The sequence below is a fragment of the Humulus lupulus genome, chromosome 2 (genome assembly GCF_963169125.1).
Source record: "Humulus lupulus chromosome 2, drHumLupu1.1, whole genome shotgun sequence".
NCBI lineage: Eukaryota > Viridiplantae > Streptophyta > Magnoliopsida > Rosales > Cannabaceae > Humulus > Humulus lupulus.
The window spans coordinates 49077748-49093734 of record NC_084794.1 but is presented as its reverse complement, the minus strand read 5'-3'; the positions used below and the strand labels follow the sequence as shown (position 1 = coordinate 49093734).

The window sequence follows — 15987 nt, the reverse complement described above, 5'->3', positions numbered from 1 at the left end:
GCTGATAATGTGCGAGTTGGAGCTGCGAACCTTCTTGTCTTTCATCCATCAAGTCTAAGGAAGTGCAAAGTAGCTCGTGGTTGCGATCCTGGTCGTATGACTGGACCCTATGTGAATGTACCTTAATCTCCACGGGGAAAAAGGAAAAAGGAGTATGACCCGTAGGAGTCCGATGCGAGGTCTGGTATGCCCATAATACTTGGGGGAGCTGTTCTGGCTAGACCCCCTTTGCTTCGTCTAGTCTCTTCTTGAGGCTCGCTTTTAGAGTCTTGTTTATGGCCTCGACCTGGCCATTCGCTTGAGGATAGGCCACAGATGAGAAACTTTTCACAATTCCGTACCTTTCTCAAAACTCGGTGAACAGGTCGCTGTCGAACTGAGTCCCATTGTTGGAAACGATTTTCTTGGGCAACCCGAATCGGCAGATAATGCTCTTAACCACGAAGTCAAAGACTTTTTTGGAAGTTATCGTTGCCAAAGGTTCTGCCTCAGCCCACTTCATAAAGTAGTCGATGGCCACCACTGCTTAATTGCCCAAAAGGCTCTATGTTCTAACTCAACAGGTAAGTGGCACGCCTTCCCATACACAAATCTGTAGGGTGACATGCCAATGGGTGTTTTGTACACGGTACGATACGCCCATAATGCATCAGTGAGTCTTAAGGACCAATCTTTCCTAGTTGGATTCACAGTTTTTTCTAAAATGTGCTTAACTTCCCTATTAGACACTTCAACTTGACCACTAGTTTGTGGGTGATATGGTGTTGAGACTTTATGTGTAATGCCATATTGTTTCATCAAATGTTCAAATGGCCTATTACAAAAATGTGTACCGTTATCACTAATTATAGCACGTGGTGAACCAAAACGAGAAAATATATTTTCTTTCAAAAACCGAAGCACAACTTTGTGGTCATTAGTGTGGCATGCAATAGCTTCAACCCATTTAGACACATAATCAACTCCAACAAGAATATAAAGATTACCAAAAGAGTTAGGAAATGGTCCCATAAAATCAATGCCCCAAACATCAAATATGTCAATAATAAGAATAGGATTTAAAGGCATCATGTTTCTTTTAGTTAAACTTCCTAACTTTTGGCAACGTTCACAAGCTTTACAATAAACGTATGTATCATGAAAGATAGTAGGCCAATAAAAACCACATTGTAAAACTTTAGCAGCTGTTTTCTTACCACTAAAATGTCCTCCACATGCATGATCATGACAAAAAGATATGATTTTAGATTGGTCACAATTTGGAATGCATCTTCTAATTATTTGACCAGGGCAATATTTAAACAAGTAAGGATCATCCCAAATAAAAATTTTCACCTCAGAATAAAATTTAGATTTATCATGCTTAGACCAATGAGATGGTATTTCTTTAGTGACCAAATAATTAACAATATCAGCATACCAAGGTAATGAAGAAATATACATCAATTGTTCATCAGGAAAAGTTTCAGTGATAGGAGTGGAATCATGTATAGTTTCAACAACTAGTCTAGATAAATGATCAGCAACAACATTTTCAGATCCTTTTTTATCACATATTTCTAAGTCGAATTCTTGTAAAAGCAGGATCCAACGAATCAAACGAGACTTAGCATCTTTTTTCGATAAGAGATATTTTAATGCAGCATGATCAGAATAGACAATAATTTTAGATCCTAACAAATAAGATCTAAATTTCTCCAATGCAAAAACAACAGCAAGCAATTCTTTTTCGGTTGTGGAATAATTTAATTGAGCATCATTTAAAGTTTTGCTAGCATAGTAAATTACATGAGGTATTTTTTCAAGTCTTTGTCCTAAGACAGCACCTATAGCATAATCAGAAGCATCACACATTATTTCAAAAGGTATTTTCCAATCAGGAGGTCGAATAATGGGTGCAGTAGTCAACAAATGTTTTAATTTTTCAAAGGCAACATGACAATTATTATCAAAGACGAAAACATTTTCTTTTCCAAGTAAATGGCATAAAGGCCGAGAAATTTTGCTAAAGTCTTTTATAAATCTTCTATAAAAACCAGCATGGCCTAAGAATGATCTAATTTCTTTCACAGTTTTAGGTGGGGGAAGTTTTGAAATAAGATCAACTATAGCTTTATCAACTTCTATTCCATCAGATGAGATTACATGACCTAAAACAATTCCTTTTTTAACCATAAAATGACATTTTTCCCAGTTAAGCACAAGGTTTTTCTCTTTGCAACGAATTAAAACAAGTGAAAGATGGTGCAAACATTCATCAAAAGAGGAACCGAACACAGAAAAATCATCCATAAATACTTCAAGAAATCTTTCAACCATGTCAGAAAAAATCGAAATCATACATCTTTGAAAAGTCGCGGGTGCATTACATAATCCAAAAGGCATGCGACGATAGGCAAAAGTCCCAAAAGGGCATGTAAATGTAGTCTTTTCTTGATCTTCTGGGGCAATGGGGATTTGGTTATATCCCGAATACCCATCAAGAAAACAATAATATGCATGGCCAGCTAATCGTTCAAGCATTTGATCAATAAAAGGTAATGGAAAATGATCTTTTCTAGTAACATTATTCAACTTTCTATAATCTATGCACACTCTCCACCCCGTTTGTACTCTAGTAGGGATTAATTCATTTTTCTCATTTTCAATAACTGTGATCCCAGACTTCTTAGGCACAACTTGAACTGGACTAACCCATTGACTATCAGAAATAGGGTAAATGATACCTACGTCTAACAATTTTATGACCTCTTCTCTAACTACTTCTTTCATATTTGGATTTAGCCTTCTTTGACATTCCCGAGAGGTTTTAGCATTCTCTTCTAGATGGATTCTATGCATACATATGGATGGGCTAATTCCTTTAATGTCTCCAATGGTCCAACCTATGGCTTCTTTATGTTTTCTAAGGACATCTAACAATTTACCTTCTTGTTCTTTATCTAGAGCGGATGCTATGATAACAGGTAAGGTTTCAGACTCTCCTAGAAAAGCATATTTTAAATTTTCTGGCAAAGGTTTAAGGTCTAACTTTGGAGACTCAGAAATTGATTGAACATGACCTAAGGGTGAAAAAGGTTCAACTTTGGTTTCATTTAAGGGTATAGGCTCTACCAAAGAATTCACATCATCATTAGAGTCATCAACATGCAAGTTCATACCAAAGTATTTTTCACAAAAATCAAATAAGTCATTTCCATCATTTTCACAAATATTATCTATCATGTTAACTTCATGCACTTCTTCACACTCAACAGATTTAACCACATTAAAAACATTCAATTCAACAGTCATATTTCCAAAAGATAATTTCAAAACACCATTACGACAATTTATGATTGCATTAGATGTAGCTAAGAATGGTCTACCTAAAATGATAGGAATTTGAGCATGCATATTTTCCACAGGTTGAGTATCAAGAACAATGAAGTCAACAGGAAAATAAAATTTCTCAACTTTTATCAAAACATCCTCTATAATGCCTCTAGGAATTTTCACAGAACGATCGGCTAATTGAAGAGTTATAGAGGTAGGTTTTAGCTCACCAAGACCAAGTTGCTTATAAACAGAATAAGGCAATAAATTTACACTAGCACCCAAATCAAGTAAAGCTTTGTTAATAAAATGATCACCAATAATGCATGAAATTGTGGGACACCTAGGATCTTTATATTTAACAAGACTCTTATATTGAATAATGGAACTAGCTTGTTCAGTTAAAAACGCCTTTTTAGGAACATTAGTGTTTCTTTTAACAGTACAAAGATCCTTTAAAAATTTAGAGTAGGCAGGAATTTGTTTAATGGCATCTAAGAAAGGGATATTGATACTAACTTGTTTAAAAACTTCTAAGATGTCATTATATTGGCCGCCTTTTTTAATTGGAAGTAATCTTTGTGGGAATGGGGCTTTTGGAATAAAAGGATGGATTGGAGTTTCTTTGTTTGATGAGTCATTGAGATTAGAACTAGAAGGCTGACTCTTTTATTTTTCTTTTTCGTTTTCAACCTCGGGTATGTAATCGAGTTTGACAATTTTCTTTCCAGACCTAAGAGTTGAAATTGATTTGACTTCTCCATTATGACTAGACTTTCCTATCTCATATTGACCTTTTGGATTAGGGATAGGTTGACTAGGGAATGTTCCTTTTTCTCTATCAGCTAAAGCAGTGGCGAGTTGTCCTACTTGTGTCTCGAGTTTGGTAATTGATTGAGATTGATTTTGTAGGATTTTTTGGGTGGATTGCATAAATTGTTGTAAAGTATCTTCTAAGGAAGGTTTTCTTTGTTGCGGATATGGTTGATTTTGTGGGGCATGAGCTTGGTTTTGTGTGTTGTATTGGTGCCCTTGATTCATTTGGGGTTGGTTTTGTCTCCATGAAAAGTTTGGATGGTTTCTCCAATTTGGATTGTAGGTGGACGAAAATGGGCTATCATTTGGTTTCCCATAAGAATGAAGAGCATTGGCCTCCTCAGAAAAGGCTTCTTGGTAGGAAGGGCATGATTGGGCATTATGGCAAGGACTAGAACATATAGAACAAACATCTTTTCTAGGTTGAATTGGAGAGTTTATAGTTTGGCTTATGGCTAAAGCTTCTACTTTTCTCGCTAATTTGTCTAAGGATGTTCTTAAGTCTAATTCTTCTTTTACTTCATACCTTCCTCCTCTTTTTGGTGAATTAGTTGACCTAGACCTAGGATCAAAATAATTCCATTGTTGTGAATTGACAGATAAATCTTCAAGGGCGTCCCACACCTCTTGTCCTTGAAATTTTAAAAATTTTCCAGTATGCATAGATTGAATCATTTGACGATTAGAGGGAGTCAAACCATCATAAAAATATTTTACAAGTCTCCATTTTTCAAAACCATGATGAGGACATTTTAATAATAAATCAATAAATCTTTCCCAACATTCATAAAACTCTTCATTATCTTTTTGAAAAATCTCGGAGATTTCTCTCCTTAGACTATCAGTTTTAGACATAGGAAAAAATTTCAGTAAGAATTTATTATAAAGTTGATCCCAGGTAGTTATAGACCCCGTGGGAAGGGAATTTAACCAAGCTTTTGATTTGTCTTTTAATGAAAAAGGGAACAATCTTAGTTTGACCGACTCATCAGAAAAATTTTGAAATTTAAATGTTGAGCAAATTTCTAAGAAATCTTTGACATGCATGTAAGGATCCTCTCTATCTAACCCATAAAAAGAAGGCAACAATTGAATGATTGATGGTTTAAGCTCAAAATGAGTAGCAGAAGTAGTAGGTAAAACAATGCATGACGGAGCATTAGATGAAATAGGTGCAAAATATTCAAGCAAAGTTTTTTCAGGCACAACATTTTCATCAACAATATTAGCAATGGGTTCCATGATGCTCAAATTTTTACTAACACTTTCAATTTCAAACAAAGATAAACGTCTTTTTACTAATCGTTTTTTAGAGTTACGTTCCCAATGATGCATACAATTTTCACAAACAAGGCAACAATGATAATCTCAAACAAGCAATTTTCTGATGTGGAAGATCAGTTAAAACCGCAACCACAGAGCATACTTAGAATTTTTAGAGATTTCACAACAATAATTCTTATGGTTTACTTGTCCCCAGGCCTATTTGATTCCACTTACTCGCGCACTACTAACAACTCCCCGAGGTTAATTAGTAGAGGCGGATGGGAATTTTGGTCAAATTTCCTTTAAGCAAGAATTGCTTATGGTGAAAGGACAAGATTTAGGTTTCTTTTTTTTTTTTCAAGTATTTTTCACAATATTACGCTAAAATATTAAAGAAGACAAAGAAAAATACGGCAAAAATTAAATAAGACTAAAATTTAAGCAAGAGTAGGGAGGCATAGCATGCCATCAACCATAACAAAATTAAGGTAAAAACTAGGAGGCACAAGTGCCATCAACTTAACCATAAGATAGAGGACTAGGAGGCAAAAATTGCCATCAACTAGCTAGGAGGCAAAATTGCCATCAACTAGTAATTTGCAGAAATTAAATAAAATAAAAATTACAACAATATAAATAAAGAAAATTACAACAAAATTATAACAAAATTAGGAGGCACAAGTGCCATCGACTATAAAAATTAAAATGATAGATAGGAGGCACGAGTGCCGTCACTAAAAAAAAAACAATAAATATAGAAATATAAGTATATTTTTTTTTTAATGGGTGGTTGAACCGTCCCAAATTTCTTTTTATCTTTTTTTTTTTTATAGATTTATATATTTTTTTAGTTTTTTTTTTTAAGTGCAAAATATTAAAATAACTAGTAGAAGAATTTACTAACCTTGAGATAATTTTCGTTTCTTTTCTCTTGCAACTCCCCGGCAACGGCGCCAAAAACTAGATGGACCCAAAACGGGTATGTTTAAAAATTTATATATCGCAAGCGCACGAATCGTCCATATAGAATAGTGATCGTAAGCAAGGATGTCGAACCCAAAGGAGTTGTCTAAAATCGAAAATGAAACTATTTTAAATCAAAAGTAATAAATTCTAACCTAGTTCCAAAGATTGATAAGTTTTAATATTATGAACATAAAATAAAAGATTGAAAATAAAGCTATTTAAGAGAATAAAAATAAAGCAATAATGAGTTGACAATAAGTGTTAAAAGAAAAGATTATTAAGATACTAGAATCCACAAAATGTAAGTTTAATAATATTTATTAGTATATTGATTCCCAAGTTTTAGTGATAGTTAAAATAATTTAAACTATCCTTTTCCAAAAATATTTATAATTTTAAACACAAATTTCTTATAAAAAGATAGGATTTTTCTTCACTTTTCAAAATTATAATTTCAAAGCATTTAGTGTAAATCAATCTAATGAAATAACAAATAAATCAATGAACATTATTTATAAGGCAAAACATAATATTTTTGTTCTAAGCATGGATGTGTACAATTTAATGACACATCTTACACAAAGAATATTATGTTTATGCACTAATGAAGAACAAAGTGTAAATATGTTCTAACAATCTAAAATACAAGATATTTAAGATGAAAGAAATATATGAAGAAGAAAAATCCATAGACTTTGTTGTATTACAAGGGAAATCAACATACAACATAAATATTACCTAGTTACAAGTTGGTTCATCATGATCTTAATAATCTTATAAAAAGATTAGAAGCACATAACTAGAATAGAAATTACAAAATAAAAGACATACATACTTGCAAAATGCTCTTGAAAAACCCAAATGGAAGAGAGAATGGAAGAGAGAAAATGAGAGAAAAAGATGGTAACCAAAACATTAAGCACCCCAAAAATGGTCTTCAAAACCCTTATTTATAGCCAAAATGAGATTATTAAAATAATCAATTTAAATTAAGTAAATTGATTAAATTAATAATAATATGGTAAATAGGGGTAAATTATAGGAGTAATGATGATTTTGGGGTAAAAAATGTGTAGAAAAATGGGTAAAAAGTGGCATTTTAGACATAGGGGACATTGTACAACTTGATGGGCTCAAGAGGGGGCTGGGTTAGGCTGGGCGTGGAGCTGCTGGCAGATGGGGCAGGTGGCATTGGGAGCTGCTGGGCCGGTTTGGCTGGGCAAAGGGACAGGCCCAAGGTTGATGAGGGAGTGATTTTGGGCGTACGGCTGGCGTGGAGAGCTTGGTGCTTGAAGAGGCTGGGAGGGGCAAGCTGAAGGCTGGCGTGGGCCTGGGCCTTGGTAGGCTGCTGAATGATCTGAAGAGGCCCAAGTTGGCTTGCTGAAAATTTCTGAATGGTGGAGAATTGCTGAATGGTGGGTCACGTGAAGTGCATTGTTGCATATATGAGGAGATGCTGAGTAAATGGCCAGGCGCTTGGTGCTGTAGCAGGTGGCTGCTGAGAGAAAAATGGGACAGGTGGCAGCAGCTGGTTGAAGGAGGGAAGGCTCAGCTGGACACGTGGCGTGCGCTGATTGGAGGATATGGCCTTGTGCCAATATCTTTGCCTTCTTTTCACAAATTCCACTTCCATCATTGATTTCCTTTAAATAAAAATGCAAATTAATTTCTATAAAATAGTATAAATTAACTTCAAATAAATATTTTCAACATACAAATACATCTCATTAATTTAAAGAAAATATTAATTTAAACTTAATTTGTTTTGACACTTAAGTTGAATAAATATGCATTTATTTTTACCACTAAACACACAACAATAATTTAAATAATTAAATTACAACATATTACAATATAATAACTATAAAAACATATAAAAATCTAGAAAACTACAAAAAGACTAATAAATTAAAAATTACATAAAAACTTAATAAGTTAATTAAAAACTCAAGAACTAAGCAATAATTAGCATATAAAATATGGTAAAATAACTCTATTTTGTATAGTTATCAATATCCTTGCCTTAGGACCTTTAGGGCCAAGCTTTGCCCCCCAGCGTGATCCCCACAAAAACCCTCATGCACTTCCTGCAGGATGGCCTTTGTCTCGCCTGGAAGAACACATCGCAGGAGAGGTAGAGAGTGTCCACGTCGGTACAACACCCCGTCTACTATCGTATACCGGGGAGCTTGATACAACACTTGTCGCGCATCATTGCGCCCTTCAAGTAGCTTTCCCTCAGTGAGATACCCAAGGATAGGGGTCATCCAGGTCGGTCTAGCATCGATCATCTCGACCTCCGTCCGGACTTCTTCTATACTTGGTTTTTCCAAAAATTCTATTGGCACTAACCCCAAGGTCTCCGTCATCCCGGAGGTGGTGAGCTTGGCGAGAGCGTTCGCGTTGGCGTTCTACTCCCGAGGTATCTGCTCGATCGAGCCTCGCCCGAATGCGGGCAACTCAACTTTTACCTTTGTTAGGTAGGCAGCCATCTTGGGTCCTCATGCTTGATATTTTCCCAGAACCTGGTTTACCACGAGCTGGGAGTCACTGAAGCACTGGACGGAGCTCGCCTTCAGCTCCTGGGCTATCCTTAGCTTGGCCAACAAAGCTTCGTACTCGGCCTCGTTGTTGGAGGCCTTGAATCCGAATCTTAGCGCTGAGTGGAATCGATGTCCCTCAGGGGATAACAAAATGATTCCAGCTCTGGAGCCATTCTCGTTGGATGAACTATCCACGAAGATCCTCCACGTTGCCTGGGACGAGGTGACTTGGGGTGAGTCTTCTGCAGGATCCTCCCAGAATCTCGTGCACTCTGCTACAAAATCGGCCAGGGCTGACTTTTTATAGCAGTTCACGGAGTGTACAAAATCTTGAACTGACTGAGTTCGACGGCCCACTTTAACAAACATCTCGATGCTTCAGGTTTTTGCAAAACCTGCCTTAAAGGCTGATCGGTCATGACGTGTATTGAGTGGGACTAGAAGTACGGCCTGAGCTTTCGCGAGGCCGTGATAAGGCAGAACGCCAATTTTTCCATCAACGAGTACCGAGATTCAGCTCCGAGAAGTCTCTTGCTGATGTAGTAGACTGGCTTCTGAATCTGGTCTTCTTCGCGGACTAATATGGCACTGGCTGCATCCTCCATGACAGCCAGGTAGAGAAAAAGAGGCTCTCCTGCTTTTAGTTTGGATAGTACGGGTGGCTCGGCCAGATGTGCCTTCAGGTCGAGGAAAACGCTTTCGCACTCTTCTGTCCATTCGAACTTCTTATTTCCTCGGAGTAGGTTGTAGAATGGCAAGAACTTATCGGTGGATTTCGAAATAAACCGATTGAGGGCTGCCACCCTTCCTGTCAGGCCTTGGAGATCTTTGCGCAACCTGGGTGAGGGAAGCTCGAGCAATGATCTGATCTTGTTGGGGTTTGCCTCGATTCCTCGGGTATTGACGATGAAACCCAGGAATTTTTTTGATACGACTCCAAAAGTGCACTTTTGTGGATTAAGCCTCATGCCATACTCCCGTAGTATCTTGAAGCATTCTTCCAGGTCGGAAACATGGTTATCGGCAGTCTTTCACTTGACTAGCATGTCATCAACATACACTTCCATGTTCTTCCCGATCTGGTTTGCGAACATTCTGTGTACTAACCTTTGATACGTAGCACCGGCTTTCTTCAGCCCGAAGGGCATGACCTTGTAACAATAAACGTTAGTCGGGGTCATGAAGCTGGTGTGCTCCTGGTCCGCCAGATTCATGGCGATCTGATTGTAGCCTGAGTACGCATCCATATAGGACATGAGCTCGTGCCCCGCCGTGGCATCCACCAATTGGTCAATCCTTGGCAATGGAAAACAATCCTTGGGGCAGGCTTTATTCAGGTCGGAGAAGTCGATGCAGGTCCGCCACTTCCCGTTGGGCTTTGGGACCAGCACGGGGTTGGCGACCCAAATCGGAAACTTGGCTTCACGGATAAAGCCGCATTTCTTGAGTCGGGCTACTTCTTCCTCTAAGGCTTCAGCCCGGGTTGTTCCTAGGCGTCTTTGCTTCTGGGACTTTGCAGGAACGCTTTTATCTAGATGAAGGGTGTGCCTGATGATACTTTGGCTGATTCCCACCATGTCCTCGTGTGACCACACAAACACATCCAGGTTGTCCTGCAGAAATTTAGTCAGCTCTGCATTCCTCTTGCTACAGAGGTTTTTCCCAAGCCTGACCATTCGTGAAGGATTCTGCGAATCAACGTGTACTTCCTCTAGCTCCTCAATGGCCTGGAGCTCGGATCTGTCCTCGCCTAGTCGGGGGTCAATATCCTCACTTAAGACGATATTTTCCCCTTCGGCGTTCTGAGGTTTTTCAACTTTAGAACTAGCTAAGGGTTCCTGAGATTCCTCTCCACCACCTTGGATGGCCATTGCTAGCTACCCGGGTTTCGATTTTCCCTTCATGGAAATGCTGTAGCATTCCCTGGCAGCGAGCTGATCGCCATGGACAGTGTATATTCCCGTGGAAGTAGGGAATTTCATCGCGAGGTGGCGAATGGAAGTGACGGACTCAAAGGCTATGAGCGTGGGCCATCCCATAATTGCGTTGTACGTAGCGGAGCAGTCGATGACCACGAACTCGAGGAGTTTGGAGACTGTCCGAGGTCCTTCTCCTAGGGTGATCACCAGCTCGATGGTCCCTGTTGCCGCTGATCCTTCTGCCGAAAAACCATACAGCATCATGGAGCTCGGCTTCAACTCGGCGACAGTGAAACCCATCTTCTCCAGCATGGATCAGAATAGAAGGTTGACCGAGCTCCCATTATCGATCAGCACCCTCCTAACCCTCTGGTTAGCGAGCTGAACTGCTACGACCAGAGGATCGTTATGAGGGAACTGGACATGGCCCGCATCTTCTTCATTAAAAATAATCGGTTGCTTCTCCAATCATTGCTGCTTTGGCAGGCGCTGCTCCGGGACGAACTCTACTCCATTATGTGCCTTGAGTTCGTTTACGTACCTCTTTTGGGCACCCCTGCTCGTGCTAGCCATATGCGGACCTCCAGAGATGGTGGATATCTCCCCTTCTATCACGGGAGGAGGGACGTCCTGATCTACCCGAGACCCGGGCTGACTGGTCGGGACTTCTGGAGCAGGTCGACATGCTGGAACCCTGTTCCGTGCGTACTAGGCCAAGGGGCCGGCTCGGATGAGAGTCTCGATCTCATCTTTCAAATGCCTACAATCATCAATATTGTGGCCAACATCGTTGTGAAAACGGCAAAACTTGGAGGTGTCTCTCTTCCCCTTTTGGTGCTTCAACGGCTGGGGCCTCTTCCAGGGGAGGCGAGTAGAGTTGGCTAGGAAGATATTCTCCCTAGACTGGGTGAGCTCTGTATATGTCCCGTAGACGGGCTTAAACTTGTCTATGGGCTTATTCTTCTTTGGACCGTGCTGGCTGCCCTCGCCATTTCCCTTTCTTTTGCCTCCACCGAGCTCGTTGTTCTGTGTGACGTTTTGGGTCGCTGCCACGACCTCCGTCCCCACTCCAGCGGACTGCTCAGGGATCTGGCTGGTTCCTGCAGCTCAGGCTTCGGTCTCCTCTAAGTTGATCCATTCCTGGGCCCTATTAAGGAATTCGTTCACCGAACTAACTCCCTTCCTTTGTATATCCTTCCAGAGCTCGCGTCTGACGAGTATTCCAGTTCTCAGGGCCATGAGCTTGGAGCTATCATCCGCTTCTCTGGCCCGAGCAGCGACGTTCGCGAACCTGCTCAGGTAAGCCTTCAGAGTTTTGTCGGGCTGCTGCCTCACGTTGGCCAGAGAATCGGCCTTGACGCGGGCGGCCTGGGAGGCTTGGAATGCCCTTTTGAAATCAGCCGAGAATGCTTTCTAGGAGCTGATTGACTGCCTTTTGCTTTGCTTGAACCACTGTCTGGCTGGTCCAGTCAGTGTGGAGGGAAAGATTAGACATCTCAGCTCGGGGCCAATGTTGTGGGCCATCATCAGGGTGTTGAACAGCCCTAGATGACCTCTGACGGATCTTTGTCTCCATTGAACTTAGACAGGTGCGGCATACGGAAACCAGGTGGGTAAACCGTTGCTGCTATACTGGGGGTGAAGAGCTCCATCTCGTCCCCTGAATCATATTCATCTTTTTCTTTCTCCGACAGGAGCTTCCTCATCAGCTCCTCCATCTAAGCCAGGTGCTTGAGGGTTTGGTCCTGATTTCCTTAGTTATTCTGGGGCTGTTCAACAGCCATTGTACATATTTGGTGGGTTATTGCCCCTCCTATCTTGAGATAGGTTATTTGGGGCATTCCCACCATTACGTAATTCGGACAGGTCTCCCCCTGAACGAGCATGGCTACCACCTCCCACTGGCTCTCCTCTGTGAGAGTTAAGGCGATCTCGCAGGTCGCCCCCTTGGGTGGCTCGAGGGCTTTGGGCCGAGCTTAGACGTTGACGCAGGTCTTCGCCAGAGAGGTCGCTCCGGCGACTGCTGGTCCAGTAGCTCCTATTAAATAGGCTCGGAGTCCGCCTTTGGTGGTGAGGATCTGGGCTTTCCCTCGGCGCCCTTCTTCGTTGGGAGGGCCCTGCGGAAGGCGGGTCTCTCCTGCTACTTCCATAGGCCGGAAAATCTCGAACGGGCCGAGGAGGAGATGGATATCTTATTGGAGAGGGAGGATGCCTGACCGGAGAGGCGATCTTGGTTCCGTCAGGACGGATGAGGTTAGGTGGGGGCCTCTCGGCCCTGCCAACCTGCGGGTCCCGCGCCTGGCGATTAGAACGAGGCGCAGGACGGCTGTTGGGGACGGGATGATGCTGCAAGCCCTCCCCGGTTCTCCTTCTATAATTTCCTCAGGCTCTTCTGGGTGCGCTCGAGGCCGGTTGGGAGCTAGGAGTTGAAGTTCTGACCGAACGGTTGTACTGCTGTTGTCCGGCTCTAGGCATTTCTCCGAAGTTTGCCTCTCGACGGTGCGATGAAGGAATGGAGTTGGCTGTCGGAAGTCTGTCCGAGCGGCTATGCTTGGATCGATTACCCCAGCGAGACTTAGGAGCCTCACCTTGCCTCTCTCCGACGTTAGCGTCGGTTGTGATAGGGGGTAGTCGAGCCAGTACGTCTTTGATCTGCTGATTAGCTATTGCTAGCTGGCTCCTCAGCTGAGCATTCTCCATCTCCACTGCAGTGTAATAACATGGGTTTGGATTAGGTGGCCGGGGTGCCGAACTTCCAGTGTCATCTTGGACCGCCGACTGTTTTCTTGGCCACTGTTGGACCTCAGGAATTTGTTCGCCGGGGATGGCGATATGATGAGCCTCCTGCCCATCATGTTGTTCAGTCTCGTTACCATGTCTGGATCGAGTAGTCACCATGGTTGGATGTTTGCGACAGCACCAATCGAACTTGCTCTCAATGAAAGCACCAAGCTGTTGACGCGGTTCTTCGCCAACAATGGTCAGGAAATGACTTAAGGAAATTTATGTCCAGTGATTGGAATTCTGGTTCCGAGTTGTTGAATAAATTTCGAGGACGAAATTTCTGTAAGGAGGGGATAGTTGTAATGTCCCAAATTTCCTAATAAGGTTTAGGACGTTGATTAGGAGGCCGGGAGGGCCATAATTGATTTATTATAGTATTTAATGATTATATGCATGTTTATGTGACTTATATTATTATATGATGGTGAATGCATGCATATGGGAGAACTTATTATCGTGAGGGTATTCTGGTAATTTGGCCGCTGTGGGCGTAACTGTATATCTTGGGTGCATGATTGTGATTAATTAATATAGCCACATTATAAGGTGGATTGGTTCGAGCTAGTCGACATGAGACGATCATGAGATGCGAGAGTTCGGTCTGGTCATAACAGGTATAAGTTCGGGGCTCGGGGTGAGTCTCGGGGTGAATTTAATGATTAGAGCATTACCGGAAATTAAAGGGTAATGAGATATGGCTTATTGGTGTTTGAGAATATTGGGAATAGCGGTAATTGGAGGATGTTAATTGTGATTAATGAAATAGGTGCGAAAGGACGGTTTTGCCCTTGGTGGTTGCTAAGGTTTTATTTTAGACCTAAGGGTATTTAGGTCTTTTTACCCTAAGAGATATATATCAGCTTTTAAGTGTTAGAAAGCTGTGGAAATTCAGGGGAAAAACAGAGCTTCTCTTCCTTCTCTCCCGATGGATTCTCTTCCTCTTTTCTCTTTGGATTTTCAAGCTCAGTTTGAGGAATTAAGCCAAGGAACCAAGCTTAGACAAGCTAGGGTTGTGCTCCACCATTGAAGAGGGTGTGTTGCCAAGATTGAGGTGAGTTTTTAGCCACTAGAACTCTTGGTTTTGCTCTGTTTTCTATGTTAAGTTTCTGCTGGTTTTTGAGTTGGAAACTTGGGAATTGGTTGGAGTTTTGGTTAGGGTTCTTGGGGTTGTGGTCCTTAGGACATGTGGGGATGGTTTTTGGGTTCATTTGGCACCAAAAATGGGATTTGGAAGCATTGGAATCGAGTTAGAATTGAGGAAGTCGAAGAAGGAAGTTTCTGGGGTGGTGCTGTCTCGGGGTAGCGCTACAGCGCCCATCAGAGGGCGCTATAGCGCTACACAGGGTTTCAGTAGGGCGGTTGTGTTTCTGTCTTGAGCGCTGGGGCGCTAGAAGGGCAGCGCTGTAGCGCTACCCTGTTCCTTCAGAACCCTGTTTTTGGTGTTTTTAAGGGTTTTTGACTTGGGGTTTCAATCTTTAAGGCCCGGGATCGAATCTACTCACTATGTGGGCATGTTTTGAGGTCCCGAGAGTGGGGTTTAGGTTAAGACCCTATCTTTGGTGATTTTCATTAATTGGAGATTGTTTTGGTTATGACTAGGTGACCGTCAAAGGATTGAGGATCGATCGTTCTCAGGGGTCGTTCTTACTCTAACTCTCACTCGAACCGGAGGTAAGAAAACTACACCCTGTGTATATGTGACATGCATGGCTATTATGATGCATGTTGATTGTCTACTGGGCATGACATGCGTGGTTATTATAGATGCATGACGGTTGATTATTATGTATGACATGCATGGCTATTCTTGATGCATGTTGGTTGGCTATTAAACGTGACATGCATGGCCGTTGTTGGTGCATGTTGGATTGTTGAATATGTTGCACATGATGCATAAGAAACATGTGATTAGGACATGCTTTATATACTGGGTATGATATTGTTCAGAGCTTGAGCCTCTGTGGTTGCGCATGGTCCTATTTGTACTGGTATCTGTTAGTAAGCATGCTAAATACCTTGTTTATGGATATTGGACGTGTGATATGTGTTTGGTGGCATGGCTTACTTGTGTATGGCGCTGGCTTATTAGTCAGAATCGACAATAGTGTCAGATCCGTCTGTGAAGCTGTGACTTATTAGTTAAGTTCACCACGGGCTGAGCACTGGTCGTGCTTTACCGACCCAAGGGTCAGAGGTGGCAGTGCGTTGTGAACGCCGGGCCAAATAAAGATTAGATCTAATCGAGGTCGGCATTGAATGACTCATATGGGGTATTAATGCTGGACCGACCGGAAGGTCAATGAGAACTATAAGCGCTTGCCTAGTCTATGACCAGATGTTTATGGCCAAGGTATATGACCCCGGTGACTGTTTGTCAC

General features: G+C 41.6%; 1 non-coding gene across 1 annotated transcript; it reads left to right on the top strand.

Annotated features, from left to right (window-relative positions):
• Window positions 1-4864: 4864 nt before the first annotated feature.
• LOC133820677 (small nucleolar RNA R71) lies at window positions 4865-4971 on the top strand. Its single transcript, XR_009887079.1, has one exon. It is a non-coding gene; the product is annotated as a small nucleolar RNA R71 (small nucleolar RNA).
• Window positions 4972-15987: the final 11016 nt, after the last annotated feature.